Source organism: Chamaea fasciata, unplaced genomic scaffold, assembly GCF_029207755.1.
Source record: "Chamaea fasciata isolate MVZ Bird 193981 ecotype frontalis unplaced genomic scaffold, bChaFas1.0.hap1 SCAF_7, whole genome shotgun sequence".
Lineage (NCBI taxonomy): Eukaryota > Metazoa > Chordata > Aves > Passeriformes > Sylviidae > Chamaea > Chamaea fasciata.
In genome coordinates, this window is record NW_027094092.1 from 41124405 (window position 1) to 41145697 (window position 21293).

The 21293-nt window shown below is 39.4% G+C and overlaps 1 protein-coding gene across 2 annotated transcripts in view; it reads right to left on the reverse strand.

Annotated features, from left to right (window-relative positions):
* The window catches only part of SPTLC2 (serine palmitoyltransferase long chain base subunit 2), a 77098-nt gene that overhangs the window by 13763 nt on the left and 42042 nt on the right, over window positions 1-21293 (reverse strand). The gene's annotated exons all lie outside the window — the stretch shown is intronic.

Consider the following 21293-nt stretch of genomic DNA (forward strand, 5'->3'; position numbering starts at 1 on the left):
GGTACCTGGCAAAAAAAAAGCAGCAGTTACCTGCTTTTAAACGAGATTCAAAGTTTTCCCAGAATTCACTAGTAACTGCATCTCGAAGAAGAGTTTGCTTACACTTCGAATAATTAATGGAAAACCTATTGAATCAGCTTGTGTTGTTTACCATGTTTTATCTTGCTTGCCTGCATTATTGTAAATTACTACTTTCCTCTTCAGATTTCTTTGCTGGACTATCACATGGCTGCTCCCTAACCTTTTTCAGTTAAAATGAGCTGGATTTAAATTAAACCGATTACTTCTGATAATCCAGCTCACTTCACTTAAGTGACAGCAGCCAATTTAACATGTATTCAGCCATTTCCGCAGGGATTCTTTGATATTTGTCAAAATTAGTACACAGGACATTAGACACCAAGTACAATTTAAGTATTTCAGATGTTCAGATATATGTATAGAACAACCTATTTAACAGTTAATTAACTTCTAGTGTACTACGTTCCTGTATCGCCAAGAAAAAGGTTCACATCATCTCACTTAAGCAGATCATAATAAATTTCTGATCAACTAATACTCTAATGTACTTAAGAGATTAAGCACTACGCCATTGATGAGACTACAATAAGTAACACTTAACTTACTTGTCTCTGGTCCACAAAGTATATTTCTGGATAACTGATTACCCAAACACTGCCTTGCCCAGGCGGGTGATTCATAAACGGAACCATTAAATGTACAGCATGCAGATCTAAGCCACACAGTGAAGGCGGCTGCTAGACACTAATTGTCTTCCTTTAAAGTTGTAGATAACATAAGGTGATTAACTAACAGGAAAGCCAGGTCTCAAAAAAACATCCAACACCCACACAACTCTGCTCCGGGCCAGAACAAATGTAATTTTAAGAACCTATATAGTATTTGTTGCCAAGAGTATCAGACATTCCACCCACAACCAGACAAACAAAAGCAAAATCCCATCAAAGGCATAGCATAAGAAAAAAAGGTGAAACCTGTTAAGTTTGCAAAACTTGACTTATCATTAGTGGGTAGAAGCTGGTATTTTTAATAGCACTGAATGCCACTTAAGACATCTCTTCTTCTCCATTAACATTATTTCTTAATCTTTTCGCCCCCAGAATTTCCCTAGAAGCTTAATTTTTCTTCCCTAAAAAGCAGTAAGATTTCAGTAAAACACAAAGGCTTCTTGAACTTAATGAAACTAAATTTTTAATTTATTCACATCAGATCAGATCCTCTGCTGCAGAACCAGTTTTCTCGTATGTTTTCAGACCAATTATTTATTTTAAATAACCCAGACTGCAAAATGAAGTTGAAAAGAAGAAATAAACTCAATAAAATTAAAAGAACCAGGTTTACTGCAAGATACTAAAAATAGTGAGCCAAAAGCCACTACAGGCATTTCTAATACTAAGGCAATCAATGAATAAACAAGTGTTCACAGCAAACTACATGCAGGAAAAAAGCTATTTTGGTATCTTCTGACAAAGCTGCATCTGCACATCTCCTACAGAGAAATGCACCAATTTCTGATATGTCAGGTCAGTGATATACAATTGCATCAAAATACAAATCAGATTTCACCAGTATGGAGTAGTAAGGTTACACACACAGCTGCTGTGATCAGCCCCTCTCTCAGGACAAGGAAAGCAGCCTTTGTCATCCATACATCTTCTCTATGTTCCCATAAAGCATGGAGTTTACATTGTTGAAGGAGAAGGAATTTCACCACCTTTATGGTTTTCCCTCTCTATACATTCACGCCCTTTTCCATGTTGTTGGGAGCCTTCCAGACTAAAGATTAAAGAGCAATCTTAATTTGTAGTTAGCAATCACTTCAGTTTTCCCCAAACTCCTACCAATAAAAACAGGTAATGATTCTAGATTCGTCCTTATAGATTGAAGAATGCTTTGCAATGTAAACAAGTCTCAAGAACGAGTCTTTCAGTTCTCTACAGAGATGTAATCACTCATTAAAAGCAACTGACAGATTTGGAAGATGTTGCCTTCTTCAGGTTTGTGGGTCTCAAAAGTCTATCAGCTTTTACTTCATTCTAGAGCCATCAAGTAATTTAATGAAATTATTACTTCTTTAGAAACTTGTGGCTACAATAATATTACCAAGAACTTGAAAACATATTCAGTGGCATCTCTACTCAATGGCTCACTACCCATCACGTCACTACCATCTGAAGAGAACAGTAGTTGTGGTGAAACAATGCACCAGGAATCAAACAAAAATTGAGCACAGGTTCCTTGTCTTCTGCTTGCCTTTCTCCCTGCATTCTGTGCAAGAACTCTTCTCTGTACTTCAACACGTTTAGTCTCCTATTCCACTATAAAATCCTACACTTGGAAGAGTGATTCCACATGCTAGTTGAATAGGGTTTGCAATATTATGCAACAAGCATATATCCAGTGTTCGGCTTTACTTGCATTTGCTGGTTCAGCCCCATTGGTACACACTGGTGTAGCAGGCTGTTAACTGCTAGCACAGTTCCACCATGTTTTCTGGGGCCACAAACTAAGCAGTGCTGGAAACAGCAGTGAGTAGGTATCATCGCTAGTCCCACTCACAACTCAAACAGTGCTTGAGCACTCAAACAGGACCTCTAAATTCCCTCCCACCCAAGCATCTCCTGAGGGTTGGAGCTTTGTCCACAACTGCTCAACTGTAGGCCTAGAAAAATTGTCAGGACTGCCTAAATTTTCCAGCAACGGGCTTTTTTGGCAGTATGCAGCTGCATTTTTAAGACCATGCAAAAAAGGCCAGATCAGACAGTACCCTGCCGGTTGTTCTTGCATAGAAGTTGTGCAATGATTCTGGTAACATCCTTTCATCTAGGAAACTGGAATGTGATGACCTTCAGCAAAGGAAGGAAAAGGGGAAGAAAGGGATGATTACTGGAACTGAATTCTTCAGAAGGTTAAAAAAACTAGAACTGTTTATCAGATCAACTCATCTCAAGCTCCTCATGGGTCCTGTTAATGGCTTAAACTAGCTACTGACTGAGCAACACTGAAATTAGAGGATAACTAATAACTTTTCCTGTACTTCTATACCCTTTTGCAAGTTAACTGCAGTCATATCGAGACTGCTCTTACAATTTCATAAAACACTTCCTTGTTTGTAGGAGCCTGGGCATCATTTAGTCTGAAGAACACATATATATCCTAAAGAACACGCTGCCATTGTATCAGAAGCAAAGGTTACACGCCATCTAAAGGAGAGAAACACTCCCCTATCACAAATACACAACATAAGCAATATTCGTTAAAAAATGCAGCTAATATGTACCTGAAAAAAAATATTCCAGCACCCTAGAGAAAGTACTCCATTATGAATCTGAAAGCACATGAGATGCATACTCCTTGAAACCACTGGAAGTAAATTAGTGTCTTTGCCAGAACAGGTTCCCACAGGATAAAACAGTGACCCTGAGATTAGCTCACATGATTAGAGCATGGTGCCAATTGTGCCATGGTTGTGGGTCCAATACCTGTATGGGCCAGTCATGTCAGAGTTGGACTTCACGATCCTTGTGGGTCCCTTCCAACTCAGGATACACAGTGATTCCGTGAAAAATACTTCATCACTTGTGAAGGTGTCTGCTTTACTCAACTGCAGAGAGACCTGGTGGACACCACAGCAAGGCAGCTCATGATCATCTTTGAAAGATCCTGGTGATCAGGAGAGGTGCCTGAGGACTAGAAGAAAGCAAATGTTCCCCCAGTCTTCAAAAAGGCAAGAAGGAGACTACCAGCCAGTCAGCCTCACCTCACCCCAAGGAAAGGTGAGGAAGCACCTCATTCTGGAGACCATCTCTATCCACATGGATAACAAGAAGGTGATCAGGAGTATTCAGCATGGATTCACTAAAGATAAATTATGTTTGATGAACCTGATTGACCTCTATGATGAATCAACTACCTGGATGGATGAGGGGAGAGAATGTATATTGTGTACCTAGACTTCAGCAAGTCTTGACACTATGTCTCACAATATCCTCACAGGGAAATTCAGGAAGAATGGAATGGATGAGTAGACTCATCCATTGAGTGAGGTGGATTGAGAAGTGGCTAAACGGCAGATCCCAGAGGGTTGAATTAAGTGGCACAGGTGTGTCCCCGAAGGTCCAGCACTGGGCACAGTATTGTTTAACTCATTCATCAATGACTTGGATGGAAGAGATAGATACATGCTCAGCAAGTTCGCTGATGACATGAAGCTGGGAGGAGTGGCCAGTACCACAGAAGGCTGTGGAGTCCTTCCGAAAGACCTCAACAGTTTGGAGAGACGGACAGAGAAGAACAATCTGAAATTCAATGAAGGCAAATGCAGGGTCCTGCATCTGAGGAAGGATAATCCCATGCATCGGTACAGGCTGGGGGCCAACTTGCTGGGAAGCAGCACTGTGGAGAACAACGAGGGCATGCTGGTGGACAACAATTTGTTGTCCGTGAGCCAGCAGTGTGCTCTTCCTTGCAGCCAAGGAGGCCAGATGTGTCCTGGGGTGCATTAGGAAGAGCACTGCCAGCAGGTCAAAGGAGGTGATCCTGCCCCTCTACTCACCCCTCGTGAGGCCACAGCTGGAGTGCTTTGTCCAGTTCTGGGCTCCTCAGTCCAAGAGAGACTTGGAGCTCCTGGAACAAGTCCAGTGGAGGGCAACAAAGATGATTAAGGGACTGGAGCATCTCTCTCACAAGGAAAGGCTGAAGGAACTGGGCCTGTTCAGCCCTGAGAAGAGATAACTGAGAGGGGACCTTGTCAATGTACACAAGTATCTGAAGGGAGGGTGCCAAGAGGAAGGATCCAGGTTTTTCTTGGTGGTGCCAAGAAACACGGAAAGGGGAAATTGGCAGAAACTGATGCACAGGAAATTCCACCTGAATATGAGGAAGAAATTCTTTATTTGTCTGGATGCAGATGACTGAGCACTGTAACAGACTGCCCAGAGAGGTTGTGGAGTCTCCCTCACTGGATATCACAGAATCACAGAATTAACTAGGTTGGAAAAGACCTTTGAGATTAAGTCCAACCTATGACCTAACCTAACACCTCCCGATCAACTAAACCATGGCACTGAGTGCCATGTCCAGCCATTTTTAAAACACTCAGGGATGGTGACTCCACCACCTCCCTGGGCAGACGATTCCAGTGCCCAATCACTCTTCCAGTGAAGAATTTTTTTCTGACATCTAACCCAAACTTCCCCTTGGCGCAGCTTAAAACTGTGTCCTCCCTGGTTGCCTGGGAGAAGAGACCGACCTGCACCTGACTACATCCACCTTTCAGGTAATTGAAGAGAGTGATAAGATCTCCCCTGAGCCTCCTTTTTTCCAGGCTAAACAACCCCAGCTTCCTCAGCCACTCTTCACAGGGCTTATGTTCCAGACCCTTCACCTTGGTGCTCCCCGCCTTGGTGCTCTCCTCTGAATGCATCTGAGCATCTCAACGTCCTTCCTAAACTGAGGGGCCCAGATATTAAAGAAATGTCTGGATACAATCCTGTGCAAAGTGTTCTAGGATAACCCTGCTTGAGCAGGATGGTTAGACCAAACGACCCACTGTGGACCCTTCCAACCTTCCCCAGTGTGTGATTCTGTTATTATATAAGAGATATTTAAGCACATTTCTTCTTGAACTAGAAATTGAGTTGATATTGACTATAATTATCAGCAGGATAAAAAGGGAGCTGCACATTCCACCTTTTGCAATGGGTTTACCAACAACACACATCAACAGAGAAAGTCACCCATATTTAACCTCACTCTCTCATAAAAGCTAATGCTTAAACTAACAGTTCAGATATTTATGGGTTCTCATACACGACAGATTTGCAAAAGTCAGTTTAATAAATAAACAACAATTGCTCAGCAATTAAAAATTTTTGCAAGGCCAGGATGAACTTAGCCTTTGGGGGAAAAAAAAAATAACACAATTCTTAGAGCTGATGTCAGTGTAACTTTGCAGCTCTATGTTAAAAAAAACATCATCTCTACAAAGAATCCCAAGAATTTGTGGAAGTTACTCTCACAAAAATCTAGTATTTATAACATTTCTGTCATCTATTAAGGCTGATAAATAAGCTATCATAGATGGTATTGGACACAAAAGAAAATTCAGTTCAAACAGGATGTACTTGCTTCCCTCCCCCCGCCTTGATCTCTATGCAGTAATTGGCGAGCAATCACAAATCTGTTCTAAACAGCGCAACACTTCATCAGCACGGCTTCTTGAGAAATAAAAAGCATGTTGCATTATGCACAGACAGACTACCCTCTGACACTCAACTCAGAGGGGCAAACCAACTTCAGATAAGCAAAACCACACACAGGCAGGATTTTATCTGCTTGTCACACTAGGGATCACTGCCTCCTGGATCTAAAACAAAGATACTTACTGCAATATAAAGGAAGCTTTACGTTTTTAATTAGTTCTTGCAAAGACTTCAAGGCAAAATAGTAAGACACATCTTGAAAAATGACTCCTAATTAGTGAAACTGTAAGTCGTATGCACAAGTTTTTGTTGGTCAACAAATACCAGTTCACATATGATGAAGTTAATCTATATTCTTTCATTAACCAATCTTGTAGATGCTCAACACTAATATTAAGACTTTTATTACTGCAGCCTTAATTTAACTTATTTACTTTGTCAACATAAAAAGAGAGGCTAAACGAAGCAATTTCATGCCTTTGCCTTACATATTGATTGAAAACTAACATACTTGTTTTTAATGATGAAATAAAAAATGTAGAATAAAAAAAAAATAAAAAACCCTCTTGACACAAATAGATTGGAATTCAGTACGTGTAGAATCATTCCACTTGTGATACATATTTACTGGCCCAATTACTCAGTCCCTCAATAACAGCTCATACTGTAACACAAACACCTTCAGGTTCAGTTTTCATTATGTGATCAAGGAAATTAAAACATTTATTAGCAGAGATTCATAAGAATTCTGTAAGAACTTGTGAACATGTAGTCTGACAGTAGCACACAGCCTCTGGTAAGACTCAGAATGTGTCTAACAAGAAATAGGTTTTGTTAACAAGATTGTCGGGTGCATATTAAACATGTTTTAAATCACTGTAAGATGATTATATCAAGCTAATATCAGATCCATAAGGCACCTTTAAGATGAAAATATTCTATTAATTCTTTGTGGAAAAGTTGTTTTCAGTCTCTGTTGTAATTCACTTCCCACAGTTTTTCAAGCTGGTCCCATCTTCCGAATTCTTGCCAGGTGTTGGAGGCAAGAAACATATTAACTACTGATAGATGTGCCATCCTTAATTTGTGGCAGAATCATTCATCTTAGTGAAGCTAATTTAAGTCAAGGAAGGGATTTATCTGGCAGAGAGTTTACCCTGCCAAATACCACAACATTACTGATATTAGCATGACCTCTGCAGATACACTTTGCTAGGAGGGCTATGAATTTTACAGGATTGCTTACCTGGGCAGATTTCTTGTCTTCTCTTCTCCTGACAGCCACAATCCATGGAATATAATAAAACTGATCCCTTCTTTGGATAAATGCTTTTCCAGAACTAAACAAGTTTCGGTCTTTCTTAGAACTAAAAATAAGTAAGATCAATAAAAATCAAGCTAACTAAAATAAAGCATTTGGCCAACTAAATGCTTATGGGGATTATGACAGCTCTGAGTGCATGTATACACAGAATGGGTAAGGAAGGGACCAAGGTGGGTTGTTTCATGAAACCTCCCTGCTCAAGCAGAGTCAGCCTAGAGCACTTTGCATAGGATTGTATCCAGACATTTCTGTAGTATCTCCAGCGAGGGAGACTTCACAACCTCTCTGGGCAATCTGTTACAGTGCTCAGTCATCTGCATCCTGAAAAATAAAGAATTTCTTCCTCATATTCAGGTGGAACTGGGAAAAGCACTCCAGCTGTGGCCTCATGAGGGGTGAGTAGAGAGGCAGGATCACCTCCTTTGACCTGCTGGCAGTGCTCTTCCTAAAGCACCCCAGGACATGGCTGGCCTCCTTGGCTGCAAGGAAAGGTACACTGCTGGCTCACGGACAACAAATTGTTGTCCACCAGCATGCCCTCGTTGTTCTCCACAGTGCTGCTTCCCAGCAAGTCAGCCCTGATGGAAAGCAGCATGAATATGGTGTGAAAGGAGACCAAAGCAGCAGACCTCAACCTACTTTTTCAGGAAATAATGCTGAAAGGCATTTTATACCTTAAGCATTAACGTTGACTGATAGTTGTTTGGAATAAAAAGAGCTTGTGGAAAGGGTAGGTTCTGTAGCATCCACCATTGCTCCCAACCTACATGACAACCTATAACCCAATTTTACAGAAATCCTGGACCACATAAGCTTACCACAATTTTCAGCTGACATGGATACAATTAAAAGCCCTCTATCAAAGAAAACAAACAAAACTAAGAGAAGGAAATCATAATCCACTTCAGTGGCACAGAGAACAATGCGATGCCATTGTGTCCTGTTTCCCCAAACAGATGATGGCTACATACAACCTACACAGCAAGGATATGGATATAGACCAGGCTGTAGTACTCTGTGGTAGCTTTTTGAGAGCACCAGCATCAATGACAGAGGCAATAGCTGTAGTACTCTGTGGTAGCTTTTTGAGAGCACCAGCATCAATGACAGAGACGATAAAGCACTCTGTCATTAACATGGATAGTGCTTTTTCTCCATATACCTTGCTATCAATGGGCCAAACAAAACAAAAAAAAGATAAAATTTCTACTTCAAAAAGCCTGCATTTTCCGACACTGGGAAGTGCTTAAATCAAAGTAAACTGGAAGAAAAACTTGGTTACATATATCATCCTCTAAAAGTTTGTTTCTTCCAGTCAGAGTGATGCTATTATACAATCAAGCTTGTAAATTTTTCCACATTAAAACCTCCTTGTTTTTGCAAAGGCTTATTCTTTCACTCTGTTTATTATTCCTACATTTCCATCTTTTGGTTGGCTGTTTCAGTGAAAGACATAATTCAGCATATTCTGTTTTGGAAACAAGCATTTTTCAAATCTCAACCAGGAATTCAATATTCTTCTGCTGATTTAACAGATTCTCCACTAAGCTTTCAGAAGCTAAGTTGCCTCCCAAGGGCTCATGAAGATCTTTTGCAATGTTAACATAATAAGTCAAAGTTGTTTTCTGGACATTATACTTGTAAATACCTCAAAATTAAAAAAAACCAACACAACAGTCAATGCATTTTTTTTTTTGAGAAGACATAAAAGCACTACTACCCTTTTACTTCCATGAATGTGTTTTTCATAGAAGATATAGAAAACTCTCCTCTTGAAGGCTTCTTCTGAAAAGCACAAGTCAAGCACGACTTCTAATAATATTTGCATGATGAAAAAAAATAGCAAAATATTTTTGGATTTGCCAGCTACCAGAAAGGACAAGCACAACTTATGAATATCTAAATGGAAGCAAAGGTCAGACTGGAAACAAAGTAGTACCTATTAGGGGCTACAGTGAGTAACTTAAAACCAGAGAAAGAGGAGTGATATTTTAAAACAAAACAGAACACTAACCAAAATTCCACTTCAACAGTGACTAAATGCCAAAACTTTTACCTTTTAAGGAAAAGTTGCACTAAGAGAAAGGGAGAGTACAGTGTTGTTAAAAATGCTGTAACGGATGTTTAAGGGCCAAGCATGTGGTGATTTTGAGCTGATTTTAAGACGCTTGTAACATCATCTATCAGAAAGCAGACTCATGACACAAACTCACACCCCAAGGCAGAAAGAGGGATCAAGAGTGACTACCCTGCACAACCCACCCAAAGGCATCACTCACCTACACAGTAAGGGAGAGCTGACCTCCTACAGCAGCTTACTCTGTCAGCCTAAAAACAGTGATTTACAACAGCTCATAAACAAGATGGAGGTATAAAGCAACGTGTTGCTGATTTCTTCTGAGAGATTACTCTATAAAAGATAATAAATTAAATTTTATTATACATTTCCTACAGATTTCTTATCTTTCAGAATACTTTTCCTATCTCATTGTTTAAGTTCCAGCTACAAGGTGACTCGACATGTTTCGGTCTGCTTTCTCCAAGTCCGCTTATGTGAACACTGCATCACCGCCAATATTTGCAGTAAGAATTTTACATCCTCCCCTTCATATGCTGTCTGCAAATTTTCATTATAGATCTTCAGAAGAGTATTATATAGAATTATACAATGTAACTGAGATTGCACAGAGATACATTAAAATGTATAGGCCAGAATACTGTATTCCCTCAGTTTTACATTAGAAAGAACCAGCTCACATCAGCAAATGCCAAGAGAACCTCTGAGCACAGTAAGAAACCTAAAGAAAGTAATTAGAATAATTCCTTAATTCAGTGCTATTACATTGCTGTTTAATAGCTCAAACTAGTATTCAGCAAACCAATCTGAAGACAGAATCAACTCACTGGGTTTTTTTCTCAGGGCTGATGGGGAATCCAGGTTTAAAGCAAATTTGGGAATGGGAAGAGTCTTTGACCGGGCACTGTCCACTAGAGGCCGGCGCTGCACCCCAGGAGTCCCCAGCCGCAGTTCCTGCTCACAGCCTGTGCCCCCCACAGAAGGGCTGCACTCTAGTGCGGGAAGGCCGCGCTTAATTCACCCAGGAGTCGCTAAGGGGACAGCTGAGTACAGTTATTTATTCTTCTGACATACTTGCATGCTTCCTGAGTTCACTACTCAGGACAGAAACTACAAATAACATGGGGGGAGAAGACCAGTTTAGGAATGAGCGCACTTGAAAGCGTGGACGACGAAATCAAAAGACGGCTGCGAGCTCATGTTCATTGGCCATATGGCAGCAGCACAAGCAACGAATTTATTTTAGGAGAAGGAGTGAAGGGCTTGGCTCGTGACCATTCTGAGTTAACCCCATAACTGTGGCTTTTAACAGCACTGTGTGCAGGGGATTTGCCTGGATTATGTGGGTACTCAGTATGGGGCCACTATAGAGGTGATGGTAAAAATGCTCAGTGCTTTAAAGGACAGAGGAAAAGAGCTAAATCTAATTTTAAATGCTGGCAATGGTAAAGCCAAAGAGAATCAGAAACGGAAAAAGGAGAAAAGAAAAATTATGGCTGATATTCTTGGCATTAAAATGTCTCAGACAAACAAAATTTATGCTAATATTAAGTATCCATCTTTGCATTTGCTATCAAACTAAATAGTTCCACTGGAGTCTAAAGGCATGCCAAAAAACAGCTGGGTGCATGTACTGTGTTTTCACTAAGTTTATATACATTGGTGAGATTGAAGCCTTTGGCATATTCTAGAGCCCAGAGGAGGATTTTTATATTTGTACTTTCTGATTTTGTTTGCAACTACCAGCTGCATTTAGAGAACTCCAAGGCAGTCTGCTCTCCCCATGAACTTCATCATAAAAAGATGTAGCTGTCACCATGAAGAGATCATGTTGCTTGATGTGACTGGAAAGATGCAATCTGTTAGAATCACAGATCGATTTGGGTTAGAAGAGACCTTAAAAATCATCTAGTTCTAACACTGCTGCCATAAGCAGGAACACCTAACATTAGACCAGGTTGCTCAGAGCCCCATCCAGCCTGGCCTGGAATGATTCCAGGGATTGGGCATCCACGATTTCTCTGAGGAGCCTCAGCCTGTGTTCTACCAGCCTTGCAAAAAATATTCCTCCTTATATCTAGTCTGAATTTACCTTCTTTTAGTTTAAAAGAAATAGCACGCCTCTTGTCCTATTGCAACAGGTCCTACCAAAATGTTTGTCCCTATCTTTCACATAAGCTCCTTTTAACTACAGAAAGACCACAATAGAGGCACCTTGCCAGAGGATCCCTACTAATTGTTCAAAATAGCACTTTTCACAATTAATTACTCTATTAATAGAATATCTGTGTTGGTGACCATGAAAGAGCTTGAAGGATCTGGCTGCGTATCTACTTCAAATATCACAGTAGTAGCATAGTCCAACCTTGCTGTAGCCAATAAAACAGTATCTGCAAGCCTGATTTCTCCATACTGCCCTACTCTCTGTATAATTTAAACTTCTCTAGAGCAGTAACAATATGTGTACAGCAGTGAGCACAACACTCTTAGCTCATATCAAAGGGTTTCTGTAGTATGGGGACACAAAGATGTTACAAAATGACACTGTAATAAAATCAGCTAAAACGGCTGCTCCTCTGTGCACAGCCATGACAGCATTATAATTATTTGATTAGTCATCTTTTGCCTCAAACAGCAGGCTTCATCAAGTGAGCAGAAAGACTTTGAAATAAGATACGTGTGCTAAGGAGACCAGCATGAATAAACTTTAAGGAGCTAGTAAAGGCAGTATTAAAACCAATTGATTTAAAATGAGCCAGTGTTTATCCAACTACAGGAGTCAGCTTTTCTATAGCAAAAATACTTTTTATAAGATTCTGAAAATTCAAGTTTTAAAGAGAAAGAGATTAAACCAGTAGAATCCTACTGATCCGACAGAAAAAAAAAGATGGGTTAACAGCTCATCCTGCCCCAAATCTGGCCAACTTTGGCTCTTAAAACAAGCATACACCAAACATTTAGTAGTAGCTGTGAATACAAAAAATGAGCAAGTTCCATTGTAAATGTTAATAGGTGAAATTTAGAAATTATTAATCCATACTCATTAAAGTGGAAGGAAATTTACTTCCTGATAACCCAATTCTTTAATTATCTTGTATGGATGTAGGTTTAATCTTCTGGGTGCACATACATCATTAGTAATCAACTTCTATACTTTCTGCCTTTGTAGTTGGCCCAATTGTATGGCAACCTGCATCTTCCCCCATGTGATTGAGACAAGGCTAATGTTCAGCCTTATATGTGTCCTTTACAGTCTCTTAACTACAGAATTCAATAACCTACTAAGGACTCAGAGGAAAGTCAAGTGTTAAAAAAGGTAAACCTAAAAATCAGGATAGAAGACTCCAATCAGTCCCTATCATTAGAATTAGTCAACAACGGGCCCAATATATGAATAGAGGGCTACTTTATCAAATGTAGCATCACTATCATATACTGTACCAGTGGCAGTGATTCTGATGAAGCCACAATTGAAATGTAAGATTGATGGACCTGCAGGTGTCTGAAAGACATTTTTAAGTTATTTTGGGCTATGTGAGAATACTTTAGCAGAGCATGCGCCCACTAGAGAAGACTTCTGTAACCAATCCTAATAGCTCATGGAGTGACTGCAGTCACTGATAAACTGAAGCCTTTAACAAGACTTGATTGCTCTCTATTATTGGAAATTTCAGTCCTGAATTACAAAGCTTAAATAAATCAAAAATTCAAGATTTGGATGAAAGTCAATCATTAGGAGGAAAACCTAAAAAACCCCTAAAAGCTGTCATTCCTTCGCAGCAAGATCACCAAAATAGTAATCTTCAGAGAAGGGAGGAGAAACTGACTGCGACCCTTATGAGGTGTGTAAGCATAGGAGGAATGAAAATTGGAATTTGCCTTAGAGAAGTTTTTTTTTTTAATTGAAGGAAACACCTTTATTGGACTGCTTTGGTACTTCAGAACTACGGGGTGACTGAATGGAGAAAACGGCTTCTCAAAGACCTAAGTGGCCAAGGCAGATGCAAGAAACCTACCGAAACAATAGGTAAATTTGAAAGAGAGTAATCAACAGCTACTCCAGAACTGCTGAGCAAGGGACACATAACAGCTTGTACATGGCACAAAACAGCCTACTTGGCATGAGAATGTCCCCTTGGGTCTTGCCTGCTTACCAATTAGCACATCCTCTATGTGTGACCGTGTTCTACATATGGGCATCATTCAACTCCAGAGGTTCCAAATGCTTTGATGATCTCCTGATGTGATTCTGCTCAACCAGATCTGAGAGTATGTAATATATATATAGGGTCCATCCAAGAAATGAGATGCTAGAATTATCCTCACCTGGCCAGGTCTAGTAGGATGGGGTAACTGACACCTTGTATTGGCTTGTCAAAGACCATCAGAAGGAATCCCATCAGAGGACAAGTCAGCTTCTCTGACCATAGGTTGGAATTGGCCATAAACAAACATAAATCACCTATGATGCATCAGGAACTGGTATCATTACAAGAGTCAATACAATGAGTTCACTGTAGGATGCATCTTGAACAGACAATGACTCTGGAAACATCTGCTCTGCACCTTTCCTATGGCACCGAAAAAGGAATACAAAAGAAGCTCTGCAGATTAATTATTCTCTGTGTAAAAATATAAAATGTCCCAAGTGGTTAAAAGAGCTATTACTGACATGGAAGGTATCACTTCCATGTTTCACGAATTCTTTAGGTTGGAATAGATGTCTTGAAATCAGTCAGTCCAACCTGCCTGCTCAAGCATGATCACCTAGAGTAGTTGCCCAGAATTGTGTCTATTTGGGGTTTTGACTGTCTTCACAGATGGAGACTCTACAACCTCCATGAGCAATGTGCTCCAATGCTTGAGAACCCTCACAGTTTGAGTTTTCAGAAACCCTTGCCATCTTTGGTAAATCCTAAAATTATCAAGATTTACAATTTACTAGGTGGAGAAAACATTACACACATTAATTAATACACACAATTATAAACACTTAGTTCTACCTTGTACTTTAAACTGTCTTCCACAACAGAGGATAAAATTTCAAGTCTGTGGGTTTGAGAGACTAATAATAATGAGCACTTTGTAACTTTTGCTCATACACAAACTGTGAATAGTAGACATGAGGCATTAGCCTAAATAGCTTGAAGCTGCTGAGGCATTTTGCCCACAAAGGTGAAGGTCTAAGCTGCCAAACCCCAGAATAATACACATCCACTTCTTATGTACCCTGGCAGCCAAACAGTGAGTCAAACTTGTCAGGGCACTTTGCTCATTATACATAGAATTTTTGACTGAATTTTAGTAACAACTCAACCTGGCTTCAGAGTTATTTTAACCTATGGCCAATCCCCACATCCATGTCCAAACTGCCTAGCCACAGAAATAACAAGCATAGCAATGCCAGGTTCAAAGTGTTTCCTCTTTACATCTAAATCTAAGATAAACGTTATTCATGCCACATTGTGCAAATGTAACTGCAAGAATCCAACTCCAAAAACAGCAGTAGTAGGAAAGCAAGAACTAGTAATGAGTGGTATTACTGTTACCTCAGTCCAAATAAAAAACGACTGAAATGCTTTGCAGAGTTAGTTGATGACACTTTGCTCTGCAGCAACTAGCCTCACAAAAGATACCAGAAGAACTTGCCAAGAATAAGCTTCATCATAGTGTGCTGTGATTATGTTTTTAAAACAAATAAAAACAACAAATGGAAGAAATTTCTAAACCCTACACAGTAATGTGTGGCAAGAGAATCTAAAATTGCATTCTGAAATAAAGTCTGGAAGTAGGTACCAGCCAACAGTCTCAACAAATCAGACACTACAGGAAGTCACATGCAATACGTTTTACTCGCAAACATTGAAACCTGTATTACAGTTCTAATTCAGACAATATGAGAACCAAAACTGCCTCTACCCACCAAGATCCCTGCAGACATTTCTCTTTAATAATCACCATTGGCTCAGATTATTAATTTTTGTCAGGGTACAAGAACTAAATCTGAATGTATTGTATCATTAAATGGTATCATAAAATTAAACTGGTTAGAAGAAGAAATAATACTTTGGCAAGGACAGCAAGAGAAAGAAGTAGCTGCCAGGAGAACAAATTTGCTAGCAAACTACCTAACAGCACTCTGAACTTTTACTTATACATGTAAACTGACTACTTGGCAAGCTTTCAGAAAAAGAACCTCCCTGAAGCTACAGCAACAAACAAGTTTAAGTACAACCAGTTCTTGAGAAAAACCCTTTAATAATCTGTACTGTTCTTACTCCTAGGTGAGAACTACACTAACTGTCTTTGGGTGGTAAAGTAAAATAAATGGTGCCAATCACACCTGAAATACTCAAGATTTCCATCATCATTTTTTCAAACTCTCCCTCAAGAGATTAGTGGAATTTACCTTGCAGCAAGAATTAGTTCCTAAAAAATCCTATATACCACCTTCCTTTCTGAAATATTCCTTTAGAAATACATCTAAAAGATATTTAAGAAACCCCAAAAGTTAGTGACTCATTGGGGGTTAAACCACGATACCAAACACAGGGAAGCGTGTCATTTCTATAAACAATTTTTATTTCTTATTTTCTACCATCTGGACATAAAGCTTTTACGTCACCCATTGCTACCAAAAAGCTGCAGCTTTGCCAGGGCCATGTAATTTATCACAACCAGATGGTGCGCTGTCAAAAAAGGAGGGGCCACTATCATTCCAGGGCAGAATAATTACCTTTCCTTTGAACCAAGGACAATGTTTTCAATAAAAACCCAAAGCTGTTTAATGCAACTTCCAGTCTGTCAAGACTCCCACTGTGCAGCTCCAGGATTCATTAGACTCACAGAAGTGAAGGGGACCATTTGTTAAAAACATACGCAAGTGTCTCAGAAGACATTGATGACACACAATTAAAAAAAACCCAAACAGCAAAGACATTTTGAATCTTCTTTAAAAGCTTTTTGCATAGACACTTTTCATCACAAATTTTACAGCAAAAGTAGCTGTACTGCACTAAAATGCCACCTCTTTCTTAGGCCTTTTAGGTAAACTATGGAAGATATTCCATTGCTCCATTGCTCTGCTATGCACCTCTTCTGCTTTACATTTTTGCATCTCAAAAGTTGGAGTAGTGACATTTATTCTGGGAGGAAAGGTTGTAAAGCACACAAAATTAAAATTAATTAGCAAGCAATGCTAAAAAACAGAAAGCTGTGTCTCACACACCAAAACACTATTAAGTTGACACTCCTCTGACATCTGGAAACACATGGCAATCATACTGGAGTAATTCAGAGGACTGGACCTTGCAGGATAATTAAACAAGTTACAATACAACCAAATGGTACCTTCACTTCGAGCAATGCAAGAAACTGGATGAATTTCTCTCCATACTAAATTTCCCCTTGAGTTTCAAACCCTGCCAAATAAAAAGCAGTAATTATTTGAACACTCAAAGCATTTTCTGAGCCTACTTCCACGCCAAAAACTGACTTTCAACTTGTCCTTCTTTCAACAGTACATATTTAATGAAGTGGTTAAGAAACACATCTTTTTTTCTAACACCAGAACATTTTGTTCACTTCAAAAAAGTAGAATAACTGTCTAGCTTGGGAAATTAAACATGAGCTGAAAGCCCAAGTGTGACCATTTCCAGGAATTACATCTAACAGAACAGAACAGAAATATTCCTGCAGTTTCAGTTCCACAGTGGTAACAAATGTATTAAAAGATGTCTTAGCTCAGTTTACTTTTGATTGACCCTCTCTCTAGCTAAGATCAAATCAGTATATTCTTCTCTTCATGTAACAGTTGCCTAAAGGATGCTATTATAGTTCATATTACATTTTACATCTAATTTACAGCCTTAGAAGAAAAATAAATTGAGGCAAAACATGATAGGAAACAAAAAAAACCAAACCACCACAACAACTGAACAGCATTTAAGACTTTGCAAAAATCTCAGCTGACAAATCTCTGCTCATCACCTCCAGAAGCCGCAGTAAGTAGCTGATGACTTGCCATCCAGAAGACCATAACTCATTTAAAAAGGGTAGCAGATAAAGCATGATCCTTTGGTTCTCCCAAGAAGCACAGTTGGGTGCATTAACAAAAAGCTTCACAGAGAAAGAGGAAGTTGTCTTCTCTGTCTGAATGAGCTATAGGGGCTCTTACCTTAGGACACCAGGGTTCAGTTCCACCAGAACTTAAAGTATCACTGGAAAATCTCTTTGTTATTCACTCTTAATAAGCACATGCAGTGGGGACATAACACAATGGAGGCAGCAACTGATAAACTTACACAGACACAGAGATACAGATCTGTTTTACTAACAGTTAAAACTGTTCTCAGATTTTAAGCATTTCTTGCACCTATGCAGTAGCCTTAGAGGAGATTTTGCAGGTTCTTCCAAAGCCCAGACACAGGTGTGCAGCAACTGACACTCAGTGTGCAAAGATGCACACAAGAAAAAGCTCAATGCCCCTTCCAAGTCAGAGGCTTTTGTTTGTTTTCCAACGCATGACAACTAGTCTCACCTTGATAACAAAACATTTTTATGTTCTTGTTTTGTACAATACTGTTATCTCCAATTCTGCCATATTACAGAGAGTATACTACAAAATCAACTTTTTTGAGATTCCCTGACAGCTAGAAAGCATTGATGCTGCCACTACTACTAAGGCAATGTTAATGAAAAAGTAGAGCAAACAGAAACCAGTCAATCCCCAAACAAGCTAAAGGCAACAGAAGGCATTCATGTTTACACGAAGAAAATACATTCAGAACCACCAATATCAACTGATGCACAGTACTTGGAAAAATAAACCCAAAGAGCATAGGCTACACCAACAGCACAGATGATCAGCTGCTAATTATGTCAGCACTTACACCAAGGCAGAACCAGACTGCAGCATGTTCAGAATCTTCCTTTTGATCAATCTCCTGCTCCAGTAAGTGACTGAAGAAGTGGTATCACCTTCTAATTAACACCATATTAAATCATGTAATACAACTCTAAGGACACACATGTCTGAACAGTTTCCATGTAGGTTTATTATGACTCTTCCTTCTAGTTTGCAGTTTAGGTTTCCTAATTAATCTGAATTTTCTAGAGCCAGGAACTGAATTAACTTATTTTATTAACCGAAACACCTTAGTCCCTCTTGACACACAGAATGAACTGATGAACTGGTATCTGCACTGAGATATAATTAAATGAAACAGGGTTACACCCCGCCAGAAAAGCCCACAACTAACAAAAAGCACAAGGCACCAATGATCAATTTTGCTGAATTCTGTGTGAGCTGTAATGAAGTGAATCTCAGTACAGTTCTGGGGAATACAGATTTTTAGAGGCTCCACTGGTATGCAATATCATGGCTTGCATACTGACTAGCATTTTTTAAAATACCAGGTATTTTCAGCATTCTGATAAAAACCAGCCAATAGATTACACCAACTATTTCAATGGACAAACTTTCAAATCTCCCTGTTTAAAACATTGCTCCGCAACACACGCTACTCTTTGGTACTCCAAAAGACAGGATTATTTGTAATTTAATATGGAAACATTTCAGCTGTCTTAACACCAGAATAATTCCTTCCACAAATGCAAGTCTGGCATTTGTGACATGGTACATATTTGTCATTGCAGCGTGTTGAAGTTTTGTGCTGTTATGTGAGGTTCATCAGTTGATGCCTTGGCCATAACAGTACCTCCTCCCACACATTCAGGTTGCTGAAGAGATCAGCTCTCTGAACCTAGAGCTTTTTCATCAGACAATTTATTTGTTCTATAAGGTACATCCAGCCCTCAGGAATTCACAGCAAAAGGGATAGCAACAGCCTAATCTGGCTGTAATTCAACATAATGCACGTGTTTACATTTGTCAACCTTTAAGAAAGATCTGAAGAACCACTGAGCTTGTAGCTGCAACCTTCACAAGGTTTAACACTTGAGCTGCAGTGCTTTTCACCCTGATTTTAAAAACTGCTCCTTCTCTCAGAATAGAACAGAAAATGACACACAATAGGGATACAGAGTCATTACCGTCTCAGAGTCCCTGTGTGATAATCAGAGGAAATGATCTGCTGACCTCAAGCAGTCCTTGAAGTCTGCACAAATATAACCTAAAGAAGAGGGAAGGACTATTCAGCAGGACATACATCCCCCTAGGCCTGCCTCTCCAAAAGCTCTGCTGGACTAGTGGTTCTCTCAGAATCTGAAAACACCTGGGCTGCCGGAAAACTTGTGGTTATAGAGATTGTTCAAAGACTGCCGTGAAACTGACTTTGTATATAAGTGTTTTATTTAAGCCTAACATGCACAAACTGCCAGGCAGCGAGCATTGATTTCTTTTCTTTAGGTCTGAATTACTAAGAAGTTAGCATCAGGGAAAAACAAAACAAACAAACCACAAAAATCCAATCCCCTCCACAAAGAGGCCCCAAATACAACCACAGTTCCGATTTACATTTATGCAGGCTTTTATATTATGCAAGACAGCATGCAAAGTAAAACAGAATTGCTCTCATTGTTTAGCTTCAGCAGTCCCTTGATTTTAAAGATACAAAAATTATAAAATAGTAGATCCGCATAGTATAAATTATCTACTGGAGTTATCCATGTCCTCAAACATAATGCCAACTTGAAATTAATTGCAATAACTCAGTTTCAAGAGATGGGAAGTCATAATACCATCTCTTGCCACTTCTCTTCAGTCACAATGCACTTTGAATTACAGAAACCTGCTTTTTTTAACACATAGGAAAGTCTAAAAAGACTGCTGGTTGCTGGTACCACTGGATTCCTTAATGACTACTAGAATCACATTAATCTGGTAATATGCTCTTAATTTTTTTCCCCCAGTACTAACTCAATGGTATACCAGGCATTGCAGAAATAGCAACTGTCTCTACTTTAAAGTTCACACAAGACAGAACAAAAGATCCCATGCTCTCCTTTCGTGTTTCGTGTAATGCTTCATAGGAAATTCACCTAGACAGAAGTCGGATTTGACGTCTTTGATGAAGAATGGATCTTGTCCAAGGCAACAACAACAAACAAAACCAAATCAAAATACTGCCTCCTGTCAGAAGGCTGTCAGAAACACACAAGCCCTGTTCACTTCAAGGAGAATTCAAGATAATTCCTGATTGACTAAGTTGATTAAATTATCCATTAACCTCATGTTAGCATTTTAAAAAAAAACAACAACAAGAAGGCAATAGCATGTGCCTGTGTATCTAAAAATTAATATGACTGGCCGAACACAAAATTATTTCATATGTAAAGAATTGCACAGCAACAACAGTTACATTTCAGGGTCACATTGCACTCATCTCCTCTGATATGTTTCAAGCCCTGTTGCAGTGAGAGACTAGGCTCATGAGACCCAGAAGGGTTCCCTAACTCCAACTCCACATCTACCACCGTATTTTTTTTCACAGAAAACTTTTCTAGAGGCTGAATTTCTACTGAAAGCAGTTTAAGTTCTCTCTAGAGTTATCACAGCTAAATACATTAGCCATACAGACAAAGAAAATCTACTGTGATAGAAAATGAGAACAAAAGCACATTACCAGCCAACCTCACTCTGACACTAGCTGAAGGATCTGCTGAAGAATAGCAGTATTGCCTGCAAGAATTCTCCCCCCCGACCCCC